This window comes from Crinia signifera, unplaced genomic scaffold, assembly GCF_055691185.1.
Source record: "Crinia signifera unplaced genomic scaffold, ASM5569118v1 HAP2_SCAFFOLD_89, whole genome shotgun sequence".
NCBI lineage: Eukaryota > Metazoa > Chordata > Amphibia > Anura > Myobatrachidae > Crinia > Crinia signifera.
The window spans coordinates 274,695-297,533 of NW_028142806.1; the positions used below are offsets into that span (position 1 = coordinate 274,695).

General features: G+C 47.1%; 1 protein-coding gene and 1 pseudogene across 1 annotated transcript in view; one reads left to right on the top strand and one right to left on the bottom strand.

Annotated features, from left to right (window-relative positions):
• Positions 1–22,839, bottom strand: part of LOC146056762 (phosphatidylinositol N-acetylglucosaminyltransferase subunit P-like) — a 210,598-nt gene that overhangs the window by 124,487 nt on the left and 63,272 nt on the right. The gene's annotated exons all lie outside the window — the stretch shown is intronic.
• LOC146056781 (5S ribosomal RNA) lies at positions 807–925 on the top strand (annotated as a pseudogene).

Sequence of the window (22,839 nt, forward strand, 5' to 3'; positions counted from 1 at the left end):
AACCTGGAGAGAATGTATGCTGTCACCAGGTATGCAGGGTTAAATACAAGCACAAATGCAGTAGGCAAATCAATAACTTGCAACTAAGGGGTTAATATTCTACTAGTACCATATAGACAAATCTAGTGATCAAGCAGATAAATATGCAGATAATGCTATTAAATGCCACACAGACTCATGCAGTCTCACTTTAGAGAATCCCTCTTTTCAAAATTAGGTGGGTATTAAAGGGAACAATAGGGATGATTGTTGCCCGTGAGACCAGGGTGTGGGGGGTTAACCCCGTTACCTGCGCCGGCTGCGGCCGGTGGGGAGGACACTGCTCTTGAGTTGGGTGCAAGTCCAGGGCAGGAGCATGGGAGGCTGCAGAGGGTGCTGGCCGTGTGGTGCGCGCTATTGCGCCGTGTGCGGGGTGACAGCGGGACGGCTGGAAGATAACTCCGTCACACCCCTGTGACCAAGCTTTACGCGAAACACGTGTCAGGACGCACGTGGTCACGCCCACTGCCCCCACCAGTGCCGGCTGAAAACTCCAAACTGAGACGGAGTTATCTTCCAGCCGTCCCGCTGTCACCCCGCACACGGCGCAATAGCGTGCACCACACGGCCAGCACCCTCTGCAGCCTCCCATGCTCCTGCCCTGGACTAAACTATCTATTCTTCGTGGCTCTCTCATCCATCCAGCCAGCACAAGCACTCCTGCAATGCTACATGGGTAACAGGTCTGCCTTGCTCTGAACGGTTAGGACAGCAAAAGCTTACTTTGGCTCACCCTCAAAATTGACATCGGAATTAACCAGCGAGGGCCATACAGCCATACTTCACTGGACCGCCTGTAATCCATCCGAACACAGAAGCTAAGCAGTGAGAGGCTGGATAAGTACCTATATGGGGGACCTATAGGGAATATCCAGTGCTGTATTCATCCACTGGGGCAGTACGCCTGTTAATACTGTTGAGGTGCAGCCACAACAAACTTGGACCCCCTCCTTCTCTTTTCCTCTCATGCCCCAACTGTCCATACCCATCTCTGCCGACACTGTGGTGGATATCGTAGTGGTGGTGCGCAGTGACCTATGCCCTGTCCGATTGCCGATACCGTATATTATATATAAAAATTGGTACTAGGCAACACTCTACCGAAACATTTTCGCTCTTGTTGAATTATCTTTATTCTTGATATTGTCATAATAAGTGGCGGGAGTCCATCACGTATGGTGCTCTCCGATAATCACATAAATGGTGTGTGGATATAGTTATATGAACCTATTTTATTAATTAAGCTTTCAATTAAAAGTTACGTTTTGTTGTTACATCATCTGTACATCCATTTAACTGTATATTATATCAAGTGTGCCCCAAAAACCTTGTTGGTTCTTCTTTAGTCTTCTTCTATAGACTACCTCCATTCTCAGTTGATATTCTGAACTTTTTCTTGGGAGCACCACCAACCAGTAAAACAGCCTGTCAGGGTCTTTCCCGCACGGCTTTCCTCTTATGTTGGTTTACTTCAATTAACAACGCTTAAATTATACCCAGTAATTCTTCCCCCAAGCCTGTGCCAGCCCAACCCCTATCTCAAACCAGTAGGGAAGCCCCAGAAATACCGCAATCAAATTTGGACTGCACCAGCGGTGGGAGCTCACCTCTGTGGATCAGGAGCCTGTCCCCTCATTCCAAACAGCAAGTAAATTCTGTTTTGCAAAGCAGCATCTAACCACTATGTGCACTTAAAGTGGGGACTGTATCTATACTAACAAACGTTAATAACAACTTATCAAGCCCTAAGACTAACCATCTGGATGATTGCATGCATAAACTAACCTGCTAAATACTAGTATCCAAGGGGAATTGTTTGTCATTTATGTATGTATGTCCTGTCCATGTTGCTGGCCACAACACAATTTTTATGAAATTTTAAAATAAATATACAATTTATTCTGCACAAGCGCTGCTTGAAATCTTTGTTTTCATCGTTTTCTTTTGCCTGTAACGTCTAGCCAGCATCGGGCTCCCTATAGACGGTTTGGGAAGGGGTGGCAGTAAGGTCCTCAGGTCCTAGTACCTTTTAGTTTGTGGAATACAACCACGCAGGCGCATTGGACTGTTACAGGGCATTACCGTTACTGTACTGAGACATTTCCACTTTTCACCAAGCGCCTGGGATGCTCTTTGTACAACTTTTGAAACACCTTCAGTCTTTGCCGTGTGCAGAGCCTTCCATAGGATTTCCAAGTCAACTGAATTTAGTTCCTCATAAGATATGAAGTCCTTTATTGCTGTTATATGCCTCACAACTGCCCAAGCTTCTGCAGATGCAGGAAACGCTTTTATTGCTTCAAGTAGCAAGGCCTTCAGATGGCGTTTCTTAGCCAGTTTGCGATAAATGGCCGTTATGTCCCTTGTGTCCCACCACTCGGTGGCACCTTCCAGGACAATGGCCCTGCAGCCCAGGTGGGGAAGGCAGTGGCCGAGGCAGACTGCTGCAGCTGATACGATTTCTGGGTTATAGCTGTGCAGATTGACCAATAATGTGCTGCAATGTTCATCAATCAATCTGGTGATGGAACTGAATGGAAGCCTTCTGGATTGCTGGACTAGCTCACCAAACAGCTTAGTTGCACATAGTCGGGTGCTTGGTTGTTTATCATTGAGATACTGTGCGATGTGGCTGAGTATGTCATCATCGTATTTGTACCAAGCTTTCTCCTTATGCAACTCCAGAATGGCCAGCAATGGTTCTAGGATCATGTAGACCGAGTTCTGATTTTCTTCTTTCTTTAACTCGCGCACGAGTGCCCCTGTAAGGGCTTTTCTGAATTTTATAGTCAGATTTATAAAGGTCTTTGTGGTGTATTTAATGCAGTCTAAAATCTTTTGGCGCGTATAGATATTAACGCCGTCCATTATGCGCAATAGATCATTGAGGAGTCCTTTATGTAGGTCTCTTGGCAGACTCAATGGAAATGACAGGAGAGATGCGCAAATTGTGACACTTGTTTGTTTGGTGTCTACATCCTTCGAGTCCCATAGTGGCCTAAGAAGTCCCAACATCTCTGTGCATTTCCCAGTTTTGATCATTTCCATAACAAAGTCATCCAGAAGTTCAGACTCGTTATACAGACTGCCAGATAGATCTTTCCGGTACACTGCTTCGGGACCATAGACAATGAGCTTGGCCTTGGGGTGCTGGTCTACGTGGCTGGCATCGGTGCTGGGTGTTGTTGGTCTCTGCTGGTGGTCGGCCAGTAAGGTAGACACTTGGTGTATAGTGGCTGTTATGATCTCTTGGACCTCAGCACAATCCACGTTTTGCACTTCCCAGTTAGCTAGCACAGTGCGGGCTTTTGTGAACAATAGGACAATATTTGGCTCTTCCATGCCATTACCTCCGAAGGCCACAGAGGCATTATTGATGAACATGGCAAATACCTTTTGGGTGCCAGGATGAGTTGCGGCTACCATGTTGTCACATATTTCCGCTAACAAATACACCTTCCGATTGAAGGGAACGGTGGGATAAGACATTATAGCAGTTAGGGTGGTAAATATAGACAAAGTCGAGGAGTACCCGATGCTTTGAACGGTAGTCACAAGCTCCTCAATAGTGGCCTCCATGTAGTCCCGGGCTAAGTAATAAAGGACTTTGCTGGCTGAAAGCCAAAGGCCCTCACTGTTGACACACTCTGCCCCTAGCATTGTCTTCACAACGGCCGGTATGATGTTGCTGAATAAGCTGCTCACGTCCGTTCTTAGCCGTAAGACGTGGCTCAGAAAGTCAAAGATCACGTGTCTGTCTGTAAGGGCCATCCAGTGCATCTCCTTCCTGATGACATGATTTATCGTGCGGATCTTCTGCACAAGGCCCTCCAATGGCATGCAGGCAATGATATCAGGCAGACATCTCTTCATCACATGAGAGTAGATGGGTTTCAGTTCATCCAGGATCTTCTTACTGGAGTTTAGGTTCATAGTAAATTCTTTTTTTTTTTTTTTTTTTGTGTCTAAAAAAATAAATAAAGGGTTATCTACTGTGGTACAATTACTAAGCCTCGTTCTGTGTAAGAGAGGAGAGCTCCTCATACGTGCAACTAAATCTATATTATCTGGTTATTTGACTATGATCAAAAAACAAGTGCTTATACATTCAACCTCTCACAGTTATTGACTCTATGGTCTGCTGACCTATTCCAATATCCCCAAATGCCCTGGTATTTAGAACTCGAACCCCTGGATGCATGCACAAATTTCTCATGTTCACTGGTCTGGTTCACTAGATTGACCCATTCTCCATGGAGCGGTCCCAAAGGGGACATCCACCTACGTGCTATTATTACCTTCGCTAGGGCCGCTAGGTTCTTTGCCAACTGCTTCATTTCCCGATTAATTGTCCCTTCCGCCCAGATCCCAAGGACCAGATTTAGTTTATTTAAGGTATTTCGTGGGACACCAATCAGGACCAAAGTTTTAATTATTTCATCCCAAAACCTACTAACCATCTTGCAGCTCCACAACAAGTGGTCAAGGGTGGCATCCCCTTCTCCACATTTCGGACAACTATCAGACCCTCCTCCAGCGAATTTTTTCATTCTTTACTATGTATTCCTTCACACAATATAAATGTGAAAGCTGGATATAATGCAGAGGTGACTAGAGGGGTAGTAATCTAGGCCAAGTATTATTCCGGCCTTACCCAAAGCTGGTTCTTTATCCAAAGATGTTTTCTTATTGGAATCCAGTCCTCTGTAATCCAGTAGTCAGTAGTAAATATTTTTTCCAATGGGGTTTTCGGACTCAAATAAATTGAGAAGAAATCACTCAGAGAGAAGCAATGCGGTTCTAACTGTAGAGCTGTCACCACAAAGTGGCTGGCAGTTGCCCAGCATCGCTTTATGTAGGACAGCCTGTGTGATTGTGACATCACAGGCATGTAGAGGGCAGTAAGCAAAGGTGTCAGGACCTGTGGTTAGGAAAGGGACTAGTGTACTGGTAGAACTACTAATCTTATCACATCAACCATGATCTTATAAAAGCCAGTCCAATCCCAACTGTCACGTTACCGTCTGGGTTTCACAGATGACAGTTAGGGGCTGACTGGCTTCTGTAATGTCACCTTCCACTTGGTCACTTCATCAGGCTTAAGGTGGCCATACACACGCAGATTTATCTGCAGATCTGTCTGGTTGGAACAAAAACCTGGTTATGGATGAGAGCAAATGACAGTTGACTATTTGCTTGAAAATGCTGGAAAACTGTCAAACTGTCACTCATCCATAACCATGTTTTTGTTCCAACCAACCAGATCTGAAGATAAATCTTACTAGTGTATGGGCACCTTAAATGTACCTGTCCTAGTTCCTAGCGCAAAGATCTAGTTCCTAGCGCTACCTTTGTGTGCAGTTCTAAGTTACTATAAAGGAGCCCATACACGCTCCGTTCTGGGCGTCCGTTTTGTACTTTTAAAGTACACATCGTATCGCATCGAATGCCTTGTGCGTGCAATGCGATACGATGTAAAGCTAGTACAAAAAGTATGAGCTGCGCGGGAGCGCACATCTCAGAGTACAGAACGGACGGAGCAGGAACGGAGCGTGTATGGGCACCTTAAGGGGGGTGGAAAATCAGTTCAAGGGCAAATAATAAAAAAAAAAAAACATGTCATTTACTCAGATTATAGCTATGCATTTACATTCCTATACGTGTAAACCTCACACATATGTACCCCTAGCTTTGCATTTACATTCCTCTAGATGTTACCCCACATAGGGCCAGATGTATCAAGCTTCAAAAAGTCATTAAGTGGAGAGTGATCAACAAGCAGCCAATCAGCTCCTACCTTAAATTTTTAAAACCCAGCCTGGCAGGTAGGAGCTGATTGGCTGGTGGTTTATCACTCTCCATTTTATCACTTTTTGGCCTTTACACATACTTGCCCACCTTTATAGTCTCCTCTCCATGAGAAACCCAGAGAGGAGACTCTCTCTGCAGTTTTCAGGGGGTGGAGCTTGCCATCATTAAGCCCTGCCCCCATTTCAGTAAATGCCGCTATTCGCAGCTCTTAGGGGAGGGGATGGTACCAGTTGCATCATTTTAGCTCCGCCCCTCCTAGATGAGGGGGGCCTAATAGCAAATTAGCAAAGTATTAGTCTGACGTACAGGGGAATATGGATAGTGAGATTTAAGCTGTGTACACACGGGGGCGATAGGGGCTGAAATCGCTGGAAATATGGTCGCAGGTGACCATATTGCCAGTGATGGAAGTGTGCCCCGGCGATAAATCGCCGGGTGCGTGCTCCCGTTTTCTGCCCCATTCTAATCGCCAGCTGATTACCTCTGCGGCACCGCCAGCTGAGGTTCCTTCTCATCAGCGACCATCTGCTAGCAATATATCTCCCCCCGTGTGTACGGGGCTTTAGAAATGAATTTACTATCAACTCTCCTATTTGCCATCAATGTGGATCATTTTCAGATGCAAATAAACCTAATTTCTATTGTGGTATCTTTAAATTGCCATTAGTAACACTAATCAGACTGTGTGGTTTGTCACTTTCTGATGATGTCAAATATAAGACACAGGTGTATTATTTATTTATTACCAGTTTCTTATATATCGCATACATGTTCCGCAGCGCTGTACAGAGAATATTTGAACATTCACATCAGTCCCTGCCCCAGCGGAGTTTACAATCTATGTCCCCTTCCACATGTACACGCACACAGACATTCTAGGGTTAATTTGTTGGGAGCCAATTAGCCTACCAGTATATTTTTGGATTGTGGGAGGAAACCGGAGTACCCGCTGTAAACCCACGCAAGCACGGGGAGAACATACAAACTCTGCACAGTTAGGGCCATGATGGGAATGGAACCCATGTCCTCAGCACTGTGAGGCAGTAATGCTAACCATAACACCGTCCGTACTGCCCGCCACCTCTGGGTTTGCTTCTGAGCCGGGCCATCTTGGCTGGGATTACATGTGATATATTGTATGCTAAAGGATATATATGTATGGAATGCTGCAGATTTCTGCCACCCTGCTACTTCTGTCAGTGCCGTCTGCTGATGCAGCTGTGGTTATGTCCCCTGTGCTTGTCTTCTATCGTATTCACCTGTTTCCTGTTTGCTTACTTCTCTATGTACTCTGTAATTGGGCGCTGCGGAACCCTTGTGGCGCCATATAAATAAAGGATAATAATAATAATAATATAATAAACCTTTTTTATATGTATTTCTTTTTCGGTTTATCCTGTTTGTATTGTATTTTATAGATTAAACACTTAACCAATGGGAAATGATTTCTTTCCTGCATAAAATCAAAAGTAACCAAGATTATTCCTGCTCCTGATTTTCCCGATATGTCGTCAAATGGGCCAGATGCAGCTCTGTTAGCTGGCCTTCCATCCACTAGGGCGTGGAGGGAGAATATAATAGTGCGCCGAGCGAAGCAAGGCACCGACATTCGGGACAAAGAGAGTGGAAAAACTCATGTCGACCTTTTCACTGTCGACCTAATGCTTGAGCCGACCTTTTGACCCTGTCGACCATCAGTGGTCGATCCAATGCATATGGACTTTAGTTTGGTCGACCTAATGATCCATCCACCTCTATATACAGAGCGTGTGGTGGCGTTATATAAGGTGACAGCCGTTAGATGCAGCAGATGGCCACCATCCACCTCTATATACAGAGCGTGTGGTGGTGTTATATAAGGTGACAGCCGTTAGATGCAGCAGATGGCCACCATCCACCTCTATATACAGAGCATGTGGTGGCGTTATATAAAGTGACAGCCGTTAGATGCAGCAGATGGCCACCATCCACCTCTATATACAGAGCGTGTGGTGGCGTTATATAAGGTGACAGCCGTTAGATGCAGCAGATGTCCACCATCCACCTCTATATACAGAGCGTGTGGTGGTGTTATATAAGGTGACAGCCGTTAAAAGCAGCAGATGGCCACCATCCACCTCTATATACAGAGCATGTGGTGGCGTTATATAAGGTGACAGCCGTTAGATGCAGCAGATGGCCACCATCCACCTCTATATACAGAGCGTGTGGTGGCGTTATATAAGGTGACAGCCGTTAGATGCAGCAGATAGCCACCATCCACCTCTATATACAGAGAGTGTGGTGGCGTTATATAAGGTGACAGCCGTTAGATGCAGCAGATGGCCACCATCCACCTCTATATACAGAGCGTGTGGTGGCGTTATATAAGGTAACAACCGTTAGATGCAGCAGATGGCCACCATCCACCTCTATATACAGAGAGTGTGGTGGCGTTATATAAGGTGACAGCCGTTAGATGCAGCAGATGGCCACCATCCACCTCTATATACAGAGCGTGTGGTGGCGTTATATAAGGTGACAGCCGTTAGATGCAGCAGATGGCCACCATCCACCTCTATATACAGAGCGTGTGGTGGCGTTATATAAGGTGACAGCCGTTAGATGCAGCAGATGGCCACCATCCACCTCTATATACAGAGCGTGTGGTGGCGTTATATAAGGTGACAGCCAGGGGTGCAACTATGGCGGTACGGGGTGGTACGGCGTACCATTAAAACAAATGGTGCCGGTACCCCGTACCGCCATAACAAATAGGCCGAAATATTTACTGCGCATGTGCGCATATGTAAGTGGCGGGGGGCGTGGCCACTTACATATGCGCGCTAGCGCCGCTCCCCCCCGCCGGGTCTTCCCTGCTCTCGTCTCCCCCGCTGTGTACGCGGGGGAGACGTGCTGCTGCTGCTGCTGCTGCTGCTGCTGCTCTCATGATTTCGTTACAGCTCCTGCTGCTGGACCGCGCGCGGCTATTGGTTAGCGCGCGGTCCAGCAGCAGGAGCTGTAACTATCAGGAGCAGCAGCAGCAGCACGTCTCCCCCGCGTACACAGCGGGGGAGACGAGAGCGTGCGGGCGGGCAAGCACAGGGGGCTGTGTATGTGCCTGCCTGCCGGGGGGGGGGGGGGGGTTCTATCCCCCTGGGCAACGAGCAAAGTGGCACAGATATATCCCCCTGGGCAACGAGCAAAGTGGCACAGATCTATCCCCCTGGGCAACGAGCAAAGTGGCACAGATCTATCCCCCTGGGCAACGAGCAAAGTGGCACAGATCTATCCCCCTGGGCAACGAGCAAAGTGGCACAGATCTATCCCCTGGGCAACGAGCAAAGTGGCACAGATCTATCACCTGGGCAACGAGCAAAGTGGCACAGATCTATCCCCCTGGGCAACGAGCAAAGTGGCACAGATATATCCCCCTTGGCAACGAGCAAAGTGGCACAGATATATCCCCCTGGGCAACGAGCAAAGTGGCACAGATCTATCCCCCTGGGCAACGAGAAAAGTGGCACAGATATATCCCCCTGGGCAATGAGCACAGTGGCACAGATCTATCCCCCTGAGCAACGAGCAAATTCAGTCCACCTTGGCATCGGCATGAAGCCCCTGGCATTGAGCATGTAGGTAAGTGGCACTTATGTGTCAAATGTGTATGGTGTGTTATACAGTATGTGTTGGGCATTGCGTAGTGTTATATAGTATGACATGGGCATTGCGTAGTGTTATATAGCATGTGATGGGCATTACACTGTGTTATATAGTATGACATGGGCATTGCGTAGTGTTATATAGTATGACATGGGTATTACAGTGTGTTATATAGTATGTAATGTGCATTATGGTGTGTTATATAGTATGTAATGGGTATTACGCTGTGTTATATAGTATGTAATGGGCATTACGGTGTGTTATATAGTATGTGATGGGCATTACAGTGTGTTATATAGTATGACATGGACATCGCGGAGTGTTATATAGTATGTAATGGGCATTACGGTGTTATATAGTATGTAATGGGCATTACAGTGTTATATAGTATGTAATGGGCATTATAGTGTGTTATATAGTATGTAACGGGCATTATAGTGTGTTATATAGTATGTAATGGGCATTACAGTGTTATATAGTATGTCATGGGTATTGCGGTGTTATATAGTATGACATGGGCATTGCAGTGTTATATAGTATGTCATGGGCATTGCGGTGTTATATAGTATGTCATGGGTATTGCGGTGTTATATAGTATGACATGGGCATTGCAGTGTTATATAGTATGTCATGGGCATTGCGGTGTTATATAGTATGTCATGGGCATTGCGGTGTTATATAGTATGTAATGGACATTATGGTGTGTTATACAGTATGTCATGGACATAGCAGAGTGTTATATAGTATGTCATGGGCATCGCGGAGTGTTATATAGTATGTCATGGGCATTGTGGTGTTATATAGTATGTCAGCGGGCGTACAGACTCTGTGGGGGGGGGGGGGGCGGTGGCATGTAACCACCCCCCCTTGTGTCATATGACCACGCCCATGGCCACTCCCCTGACCACGCCCATTTTTCGCTGCGCGCCGGAGGCGCGCAGCACAGTACCACTAAGTCGTTTTTTCTACTCGCACCACTGGTGACAGCCGTTAGATGCAGCAGATGGCCACCATCCACCTCTATATACAGAGCGCGTGGTGGCGTTATATAAGGTGACAGCAGCCGTTAGATGCAGCAGATGGCCACCATCCACCTCTATATACAGAGCGTGTGGTGGCGTTATATAAGGTGACAGCCGTTAGATGCAGCAGATAGCCACCATCCACCTCTATATACAGAGAGTGTGGTGGCGTTATATAAGGTGACAGCCGTTAGATGCAACAGATGGCCACCATCCACCTCTATATACAGAGCGTGTGGTGGCGTTATATAAGGTAACAACCGTTAGATGCAGCAGATGGCCACCATCCACCTCTATATACAGAGCGTGTGGTGGCGTTATATAAGGTGACAGCCGTTAGATGCAGCAGATGGCCACCATCCACCTCTATATACAGAGCGTGTGGTGGCGTTATATAAGGTGACAGCCGTTAGATGCAGCAGATGGCCACCATCCACCTCTATATACAGAGCGCGTGGTGGCGTTATATAAGGTGACAGCAGCCGTTAGATGCAGCAGATGGCCACCATCCACCTCTATATACAGAGCGTGTGGTGGCGTTATATAAGGTGACAGCCGTTAGATGCAGCAGATGGCCACCATCCACCTCTATATACAGAGCGCGTGGTGGCGTTATATAAGGTGACAGCCGTTAGATGCAGCAGATGGCCACCATCCACCTCTATATACAGAGCGTGTGGTGGCGTTATATACAGTAAGGTGACAGCCGTTAGATGCAGCAGATGGCCACCATCCACCTCTATATACAGAGCGTGTGGTGGCGTTATATAAGGTGACAGCCGTTAGATGCAGCAGATGGCCACCATCAACCTCTATATACAGAGCGTGTGGTGCCTTTATATAAGGTGACAGCCGTTAGATGCAGCAGATGGCCACCATCCACCTCTATATACAGAGCGCGTGGTGGCGTTATATAAGGTGACAGCAGTTAGATGCAGCAGATGGCCAACATCCACCTCTATATACAGAGCGCGTGGTGGCGTTATATAAGGTGAGAGCCGATAGATGCAGCAGATGGCCAACATCCACCTCTATATACAGAGCATGTGGTGGTGTTATATAAGGTGACAGCCGTTAGATGCAGCAGATGGCCACCATCCACCTCTATATACAGAGCGTGTGGTGGCGTTATATAAGGTAACAACCGTTAGATGCAGCAGATGGCCACCATCCACCTCTATATACAGAGCGTGTGGTGGCGTTATATAAGGTGACAGCCGTTAGATGCAGCAGATGGCCACCATCCACCTCTATATACAGAGCGTGTGGTGGCGTTATATAAGGTGACAGCCGTTAGATGCAGCAGATGGCCACCATCCACCTCTATATACAGAGCGCGTGGTGGCGTTATATAAGGTGACAGCAGCCGTTAGATGCAGCAGATGGCCACCATCCACCTCTATATACAGAGCGTGTGGTGGCGTTATATAAGGTGACAGCCGTTAGATGCAGCAGATGGCCACCATCCACCTCTATATACAGAGCGCGTGGTGGCGTTATATAAGGTGACAGCCGTTAGATGCAGCAGATGGCCACCATCCACCTCTATATACAGAGCGTGTGGTGGCGTTATATAAGGTGACAGCCGTTAGATGCAGCAGATGGCCACCATCCACCTCTATATACAGAGCGTGTGGTGGCGTTATATAAGGTGACAGCCGTTAGATGCAGCAGATGGCCACCATCAACCTCTATATACAGAGCGTGTGGTGCCTTTATATAAGGTGACAGCCGTTAGATGCAGCAGATGGCCACCATCCACCTCTATATACAGAGCGTGTGGTGGCGATATATAAGGTGACAGCCGTTAGATGCAGCAGATGGCCAACATCCACCTCTATATACAGAGCGCGTGGTGGCGTTATATAAGGTGACAGCCGATAGATGCAGCAGATGGCCAACATCCACCTCTATATACAGAGCATGTGGTGGTGTTATATAAGGTGACAGCCGTTAGATGCAGCAGATGGCCACCATCCACCTCTATATACAGAGCGCGTGGTGGCGTTATATAAGGTGACAGCCGTTAGATGCAGCAGACGGCCACCATCCACCTATATATACAGAGCGCGTGGTGGTGTTATATAAGGTGACAGCCGTTAGATGCAGCAGATGGCCACCATCCACCTCTATATACAGAGCGTGTGGTGGCGTTATATAAGGTGACAGCCGTTAGATGCAGCAGATGGCCACCATCCACCTCTATATACAGAGCATGTGGGGGCGTTATATAAGGTGACAGCCGTTAGATGCAGCAGATGGCCACCATCCACCTCTATATACAGAGCGTGTGGTGGCGTTATATAAGGTGACAGCCGTTAGATGCAGCAGATGGCCACCATCCACCTCTATATACAGAGCATGTGGGGGCGTTATATAAGGTGACAGCCGTTAGATGCAGCAGATGGCCACCATCCACCTCTATATACAGAGCGCGTGGTGGTGTTATATAAGGTGACAGCCGTTAGATGCAGCAGATGGCCACCATCCACCTCTATATACAGAGCGTGTGGTGGCGTTATATAAGGTGACAGCCGTTAGATGCTGCAGATGGCCACCGTCCACCTCTATAAACAGAGCGCGTGGTGGCGTTATATAAGGTGACAGCCGTTAGATGCAGCAGATGGCCACCGTCCACCTCTATATACAGAGCGCGTGGTGGCGTTATATAAGGTGACAGCCGTTAGATGCAGCAGATGGCCACCGTCCACCTCTATATACAGAGCGCGTGGTGGCGTTAGATAAGGTGACAGCCGTTAGATGCAGCAGATGGCCATCGTCCACCTCTATATACAGAGCGTGTGGTGGTGTTATATAAGGTGACAGCCGTTAGATGCAGCAGATGGCCACCATCCACCTCTATATACAGAGCGTGTGGTGGTGTTATATAAGGTGACAGCCGTTAGATGCAGCAGATGGCTACCGTCCACCTCTATATACAGAGCGCGTGGTGGTGTTATATAAGGTGACAGCCGTTAGATGCAGCAGATGGCCACCGTCCACCTCTATATACAGAGCGCGTGGTGGCGTTATATAAGGTGACAGCCGTTAGATGCAGCAGATGGCCACCATCCACCTCTATATACAGAGCATGTGGTGGCGTTATATAAGGTGACAGCCGTTAGATGCAGCAGATGGCCACCATCCACCTCTATATACAGAGCGTTTGGTGGCGATATATAAGGTGACAGCAGCCGTTAGATGCAGCAGATGGCCACCATCCACCTCTATATACAGAGCGCGTTGTGGCGTTATATAAGGTGACAGCCGTTAGATGCAGCAGATGGCCACCATCCACCTCTATATACAGAGCGTGTGGTGGCGATATATAAGGTGACAGCAGCCGTTAGATGCAGCAGATGGCCACCATCCACCTCTATATACAGAGCGTGCGGTGGCGTTATATAAGGTGACAGCCGTTAGATGCAGCAGATGGCCACCATCCACCTCTATATACAGAGTGTGCGGTGGCGTTATATAAGGTGACAGCCGTTAGATGCAGCAGATGGCCACCATCCACCTCTATATACAGAGCGTGCGGTGGCGATATATAAGGTGACAGCCGTTAGATGCAGCAGATGGCCACCATCCACCTCTATATACAGAGCGTGTGGTGGCGATATATAAGGTGACAGCCGTTAGATGCAGCAGATGGCCACCATCCACCTCTATATACAGAGCATGTGGTGACATTATGGGCCTTATTCTGGTTGGAGCGTCCGGGCCGTACGCGTACGTCCCGGGGTTTTTTACGATCTGCGCATGTGCAGATACGCTAATGCGCCGGCGCGAACACTCCACAACGCTTACGGCCGGTGTCTCAACGTGCGAAAAAACCTGTACGCGAGCGTACGGGTAATGGGGCGGCATAGGGGCGTGTTGATGGGAGCGGCCGAAATAATGAGGGAAAATGGGCGTAAATATGGGCGTACACGGGGGTGTGCACCAAAAATGAGCGGTGCTACTACCGCACGATCGACTAAGGCACCGTTCGTTTCGGACACCAAACAGGCGGCCGCCAACCGCCAGCTAAAACCACCCCTACAGATACCGCATGCCAGCGTGCGCCTGAGTTGGCTAATTAACGCTGATTACTACTCAAACACATACACCTGAATGTAATAAGCAATGCTGCAGTCTATTAACTCCAAACCATGATTTCACTGCCTGCAAGCCACACATGCAGCACGCAAACACATTGGAAGCTTATGTTTCTATACTTCTCCACATTTAAAGGTTTGTTTAATTTAAGGTAAGAATCTTTTTATACGCTAAGGTAGGTATTTGATAAACAGACACATTCACTACGTGCTTTCATAGACTTTACGCAGTAGCACACTCAATCTACACAAGTCGACATGTGTCAACGTGTTCACTCTAATACTAACATAGGTTTTGTATTTAGGATACAATAACATAAACCACATCTAACACCTACAAAGGATGTTTCAGCAATGTTTGAAGCCCATGACCACTATTTTCCACACCATCTTTGTATAGTACCCAAAATTATGACCTGTACCACTATCTCATCTGCTATGATTTGGATTTCACTACACTCTGGATGTAAGATGCCACCAATCACATTATTGCACTCTCATCTCTCTAACAAAGGATTCCTACATCTGCTTATGACACTGTCAAATCATATATATTTTAAAAGTTATGCATGTTTGTTCACAAGCTAATTTATCATGTTTGGCCCATTCACACATCTTTTTTTAGGGAGGACACATATGCATTCCTACAGAAATTTACCTTTTCACCCTTGTTTGTCTGCCTCACCCACTCCATGAGGAAAGCATTGTTCTGGACCTGCTTTTACCTACTACTGTAGGAGCTACCTCACCTGCACACAAACTGCTTTCTCACCTATTAAGTTGCTCTGCACATGTGCTGACACAAACTAATTAGCAGGGAAAAGTTGGATAGGAACATGGGAATGGCCATGGAGAGGGTTACACATGGGAAACTTCCACCACACTTCAACAAATGTTCAAAAATACCCTGGTCAGTAAGTACACATAAATCTAGTATTTGTTTCACACAAGAAATTACACATACCACAATTTAGATTTAATTTGTAAAATAAATTTATTTGCTGTTCAGCATCACAGCTTGACACTTTAATGTGAGAAATCAAATAAACAAATAAAATAGACACACAAATAATAAAACAGCCAGAACAAGAGGTTGCATATCTCCAAACATGTGTTATCCTGCAAATGCAATGGTGAAAGAAATGGGGACACCAGAATACGTACTGCAACAACCAGGGTGAATACTAAGCAAGATACACACCACCAAAAAAAAAAATCCTGCATTTGTAGAGGTCAAAATACGAACTTTCATGCCCATGGCACGCAAATGGATCGATGGGCAACTCAGGAAGTGGATGTCCAGTGCAATTTAAACCTTTGGCCTCCAACCACAGAGGAAGTGAACCAGGTCTCATTTGGGCCCTTTTTTGCCCCTTTTAGATGGGGCCTTGGGGACAGGGGCCTTTGGCTCAGCTGGCTTTCGGCGTCTTCCCCTAGTCGACACAGGAGGATCAGCCGAGGTGGAAGGTTGGGGAGCAGCTTGGGGTGGGGCAGCAGATGGGGGATTGTCCCTTAGGGACCTGGCGGTGGACAGCTGCTCCGCAATAAGTTCATTCTGGCGGCTGAGGTGTTGGCCAATGCTTAGCATGCCAGCCGCCAGAGTTTCATTAATGCGGTTCAACGCCTCAACCTGCAGCTGGTTTGTGGCCTTCCACTCCGCCAGAAAATCCGCCACCTACTGCTGACGGATCGCAGCATCCACCCCTTGCTGCTCGATCCTGTCCAGCGTCACCAACAGGCTCTCACTCAATGTCTCCTGTGGCTGGGGCTGGGGGCGACGTCTTGGTGGAGGCTGGACCACCTGCTCCACCTGTGGCTCTGCAGAGGAAGATGCTGCCGGTACATCCTGACTTTCTGCTTCTGCTAGGATAAGAATTGAAAACAATGTCACCATCACATACGCAATAAAAATTATCTTTCTAAATACAATGCATTACTGTGACTTACCATCAAAAGCAGCAGCAAAGACCTCCGCCGGGAGCTCACTGTCCATATTGGAGATCCCCCTGATCTCCCCCACATCGATCACGTCACAGGAGTCCAGCTCCAGGGGGGTATACTCCAAATGGTCAGGCATAGGACCGCTCCCGGTGGACATGCTGTGGTTGTACCGGTCAGTCATCTTCCTCTTCAGGGCACTTTTGAAGTCAGTCCACCTACAAGTTTAAAAATACAAATATCACCATGAGATATGTGCACCACTGTGCTACGTGTAGGGTTACCACCTAGTCCCTTTAATTCCGGACACATGTTACTTACACAGGTTCTGTGGCAGTTTAAAATTAGGTGAAGTGGAGTCTTGAAGTCAGCCAGCCACAGAACCTGTGTAATTAATATGTGTCCGGAATTAAAGGGACTATGTGGTACCCCTAGCTACGTGACATTTCCTAGTGTGGGTGATCTTATGTTTTTTTGCCATGTGTGGCAAAATATTTCTTTGATGGACAAAACCATGTGCACTGCAGGTGAGGCAGGTGTAAAACCCCACCCAAATCTGATTATCTCTGCACAAGTAACACCTGCCTCACCTGCAGTGCACATGGTTTTGTCCATCTAAGAAATATTTGGGCAGAAAGAGTGAACTAGAATAAGGGCCTCAGTTCCTGCTGGAGACTGCTGAAAAATTGCCCTGACAAACACACTAACCTTTTCTTCACCGCGTCCCAAGTTCTGACCACTGGTGACACCTGGTTCACTTCCTCTGTGATCTTCTCCCAAAGGTTTCTCCTTGCACTGGCACCCGGCTTCCTGGTTGCCAATTCAATCCATTCGCGTGCCCTGGGCACTAGAATTCGCATTTCGGCCTCTACAAATGCAGAGTTTCTCCTTTTGGAGGTGGTATCCTGCTCAGTCCTCACCCTAGATGTTGCAGCTCGTTTTCTGGTGGCCCCAGTTCTCTCACCATGCACCTGCTGGGTCACACCTGTTTGGAGAGATGCAACCTCTTGTTCTGGCTGGTTGCTTGGCCCTTGTGGAGCTGGTGGAGGTTCACCAGGGCCTGTTACTGAGGGGCCCGCTTGATCTTGCAGGCTACTCCTCTCTTGGGCCCTCCTTCTCCGCTCCTGTTCCCTCTTCTGTAATGCTTCAAGCAGGGATTCTGCTTGTGCTCTCTGCAGAGCGTCCTCTGCTGCTGAATCGTCAGAGTCAGACATGTTTGCAGCAATTGTGGGCTGCATCTGACTGAATATTTATATGTTAATCTCCCGCCACGAACAAGGGGGCGTATGTTTTTCCACGCAAGGTAGATGCAAATTTACGCCAATATTTCCCGCCGATAATTGCCGCTTAAATTACGCAGGTCTCAATGCACCTAAACAATCACCCGTATATGTATATACACAGGTTGTGGAGCATTGTGGGCTACATCGTGAAATGTGTGCACCTGTCATTCCAATGATGAGTGTTGTCAGCTGGTATCTGTTGGAGTTCGTGTATGCTTTGTGAGTCACATTTCAAAACATCACGTTATAATGCTTGCCTTGCATATGTAATGTCTATGCAATTGTCATACAGCAACATGTTGCATTGTGGCCCTTTAAGCAGCGTAGTTCTAAGTAGACGGTTGCGTGTATTAATTTCCGCATACTATATATACAGTACTTTTCTCTTCATGGCAATCGGTGTATTGAGCCCCCTTTAAGCAGCGTAGTTATGAGTAGACGGGGTGCATGTATTATTTTCCGCACACTGTATATATACAGTTCCTCTCTATACATTGAATGCATGCTGTTGGTTGTGGTGTGTATATCGGAACGGTCCGCGTAAGTTTCTATTCGCATCCAGTTTGTTAATGTAAGAGGGATTAATAAAGTTAATACCAAACAAACAATTTTTTACACCAATCAGCAAGCACCAAAAGTGATATATGTACCTGCAATTAATAACTGCGCCATTGCCACCATGACAGCAAACAGAGCTAGGCCATTCTCGAACTCTGAGCTGTTGGCCCTGGTCCACGTCATGGACCGTCACCTGGGGCCCAGGGGCCCATATGTTTCGAATGAGGACAAGCGGCGGGCGTATAATGCTGCCCGCCGCCTGATATTTTCCACGACCGGCGTCCGCAGAAGCCTGGGGCAGGTTGAGCGGCGCTGGTCAGACCTGCGCCGGCGGCAGCCCGTTCTACTGTGCAGCCTTCGCCGCCATATTGCCCGATGTAAGTTTTGATTACTAGTATGTCTGCGTTTTTTAGCAATGTTGTGTGTACTTTTTAAAAATAGGTTGCTGAGTATGGGGGTGTATATGGGTGTATATGGGTGTATATGGGGTGTATATGGGGGTGTATATGGGTGTATATGGGGGGTATAGGGGGGTGTATATGGGGTGTATATGGGGGGTATAGGGGGGTGTATATGGGTGTATATGGGTGTATATGGGGGTGTATATGGGTGTATATGGGGTGTATATGGGGGTATAGGGGGGTGTATATGGGGGTGTATATGGGTGTATATGGGGTGTATATGGGGGGTATAGGGGGGTATAGGGGGGTGTATATGGGTGTATATGGGTGTATATGGGGTGTATATGGGGGTGTATATGGGGGGTATAGGGGGGTGTATATGGGGTGTATATGGGTGTATATGGGGGGTATAGGGGGGTGTATATGGGTGTATATGGGTGTATATGGGGGGTATAGGGGGGTGTATATGGGTGTATATGGGTGTATAGGGGGGTATAGGGGGGTGTATATGGGGGGTATAGAGGGGTGTATATGGGTGTATATGGGGTGTATATGGGGGGTATAGGGGGGTGTATATGGGTGTATATGGGGGGTATAGGGGGGTGGTTAAGTAGTTGCTCAGTTTTTTGGTGTAGGATATCAAATAGTTAGCATGATAAATGTCTGAAATATCACAGCAATGATCATTTGGAAGGAAGGTTATGAGCATGACTAATGTGAATTTTTCTTTCCCCCTTTTTTATGAATCCCAATCTTCGATTTCTATGCCATCAACATGAACATTGCAGCACGGGCAAGAGCCGCCAGAGAAGCCCGGGACCAGGCAGCCCCAGAGCAGCCAGAGGAGGAGGAAGAGGAAGAGGAAGAGGAGGAAGAGGAGGAGGAGGAGAAAGAGGAGGAGGAGGAAGAGGAAGAGGAGGAGAAGAAAGAGGAGGAGGAGGAAGAGGAGGAGGAGGAAGAGGAAGAGGAGGAGAAGAAAGAGGAGGAGGAGGAAGAGGAGGAGGAGGAAGAGGAAGAGACACAGGGTGCTGTTTGGACCCACACAATTTCCCCATCCCCTTCCCCCTCCACAACCCCCACCCCCACCACCTCCCCAACCCCCACCCCCCCCCCTCCCCACCCCATTTCCAACCCCCCTATACCTCTCCACCACCCACCCCCAAACCTCTCCACTCCCCAGTAACAGCCACTACCGTGGTCCAGACTCCGGGACCATCATTGTCGTTGCTCCAGACCCCCCCAACCACCGCACAGCCAACCAGCGGTGACGAGGATGGCTCAAGTAGCCGTAAGTAAATAATTTGTCTAATGTTTACCTACACATTTCTACACATCAACAATCACAACAACCACATATGTGTATCCAACATCAACAATAGTTGCAACATATCACTGCAGGGCGACCATGAGGTGTGTCCTGTCCTTCTCCAGGAACAAGGGTCCCCTTGGTGGTTTTTTTGAGTGTGGCCATGCCTCACCCCTTGAATAATTGACATAACAGTACATCCAATGAGATATCCAACATTAGTGGTGTGGTAGTTATGTGGCTCCAGGTGTTGGGTAACTCCAGTTCCCAGCATGATGTGCAACACAGGGCCGGATTATAATGGAGGCACAAGGGGTCAGTGCCCCTGGGCCCCCCTCTAGCTAGGGGCCCCCTGTGGTTGTCATGTATTTTTGACCAAAAAAATGTGTAAGTTGTTTTTTTTCTTTTTTAGCTAAATGTTTTGTGCATGGGTGGGGTAGTGCTGCAGCTTCACCTATCTGCCAATGTGACAATGATTTATGGTGCTGAGCATCGGGAGCCAAGGCACACTGATTGCACAAGTGTGCAGTGCATTTCTGGGAGTTGACTAAGTCCCATGACACTTTGCACCAGAGGACAGAGGCTGAGAAGTTTGTGCTGAGCTCTGATTGGTGGAGCTCATTACATGCTTCTCAGGTCCATGGAGAACAGCAGCAGCAGCTTAGTCATGGGAGGGATTTTAATCAGAGGCAGCACTAGGACTGTGAGGTCTCCACCAGAGTAAGGGGCAGAGGGACAAACACAGGCTTTTCATGTGGTGTGTGTGTGTGTGTGTATATATATATATATATATATATATATATATATATATATATATATATATATATATCCCCTGCAGTTAATTAAGTATATTATTTTGTAGTACTGTGTTTACAGCAGACCCATCTTCAATGTAGTTTAAAAATGTATGTGGCCTTCACACATAACTCTCAACTTATTTTTAGGTACAAATACAACAAACATTTGTGTATGTTATATATTAATTTTTTATTTTTATCCCTTCCCTACAGACACTGGACAGCAGCAGGAGGAGGTGGCAGCCCTAATGCAGGAGATTGTCCTCACCCTCCTGTACCTCCAGATCCTCTTTGGCCTTCTGGAGGCCCGAATTTAATTTTTTTTTATCCCCCCCCCCCCCTTAGTATTTTTGTGCCAAATAAACGTTTATGTACAGTTCGAAATTGCCTTTGTTTTTAATCAGAAATATGTTAGAGGGCTTGTAAGGGTAGGTACATACAGATGTGTACTGTAAGTTATACTTGTAATTTGAGGTGAGGGGTAATGATTGATGTGTGAATGTGTGTGTTTTTGAATAAAATAACACATAGTAAAATTGCATGAATTTTTAATGTTGTTCGATTACAACATCACACATAACATCAGGGTAGGTATACATGTTACACATTGTGGACAAAGTAATTATGGACATAATTTAGTACATATACAGAAACACCAACATTACTTGATGTAAAAATAACAGCAATATGGGGACACATAGATAGTGATTAAAATGCCACATTAGAACATCACAAATATACATGTAATGTGGGTTAAAATGTAGTTTTATTAGGTCTTTATTAAGGTAGACAATTGAGTTAATAGAAAACAATAATTGAATAACAAATAGATTAATTAATCAATTGTCAGATTAGTAGTTGAGAGGCAAGATTTGCAGGTCCATATATGTGAAGGGTATGCCAGCGTGCACGGACGTACGCTCACTCTCACGAGCGGTGACATAAGCTGAGTTTTCCATTGAAAACAATAGGGACCCGTCCGTGCAAACTGGCGTACGCTCAGATCTCCGCAAGAAGTCGGTGGGGAGACGGAGGAAAGACGGCCGTAGACGGCGCCGTACGCTCAGTTGTACGCCAGTTGTCGGAGTGTAAGGGCTGGGCCGGCCGCGTACGTTGCCGTACGCTCATTTGTACGGCACTCCCCTTCTACGTTATTTCTGCCCGTACGTAAGCGGCTGATTTGTGGGTGGACTTAACCCTAACGGCCGCGTACGGCTAGCGTGCGGTAATGGCGAACGTACGCACGTTTGGCCGCACCGATCAGAGTAACCTCCTATATAAGGTGACAGCCGTTAGATGCAGCAGATGGCCACCATCCACCTCTATATACAGAGCGTGTGGTGGCGTTATATAAGGTGACAGCAGCCGTTAGATTATTATTATTATTATAATTTTATTTATAAGGCGCCACAAGTGTTTCGCAGCGCCGTACAAAGGAACAATACAGGGAGACAAAAGCTTGGCATAACATTGAATAAATAACAAAAATACAGTACAAATAAAGAGCACCACAGTTCAATACACATTACAGCTTAAATGTAAGTAGTGAGGACCCAATCAACATACAACTAGAGGCTTGAGGCCAATGATGGAGATGAGTATGAAGATGGTCACTGAGTGTTGGAGTAAAGGAGAGCTGTGAGTGAAATGTGAAGAGAAGTGGGCTTTGACAACAGGAGGGAAGAGGGCCCTACTCGGAGGAGCTTACAATCTAGTAGGAAGGGGAGACAGACAGATTACAAGAGGTGCAAGCGAGGGGGTGGTGGTTAGATAGCAGGATGTTAACAGGAAATAGGCAAGGGGTCGGAGAACCAGCTGGTTTATGCAGTGGAAGGGTACGCTTTGATGAATAGGTGAGTTTTCAGTGCCCGTTTGAAGCTTTGCAAGGTCGGGGAGAGTCTAATGGAGCGAGGGAGTGCGTTCCACTGAAGGGGTGCAGCAC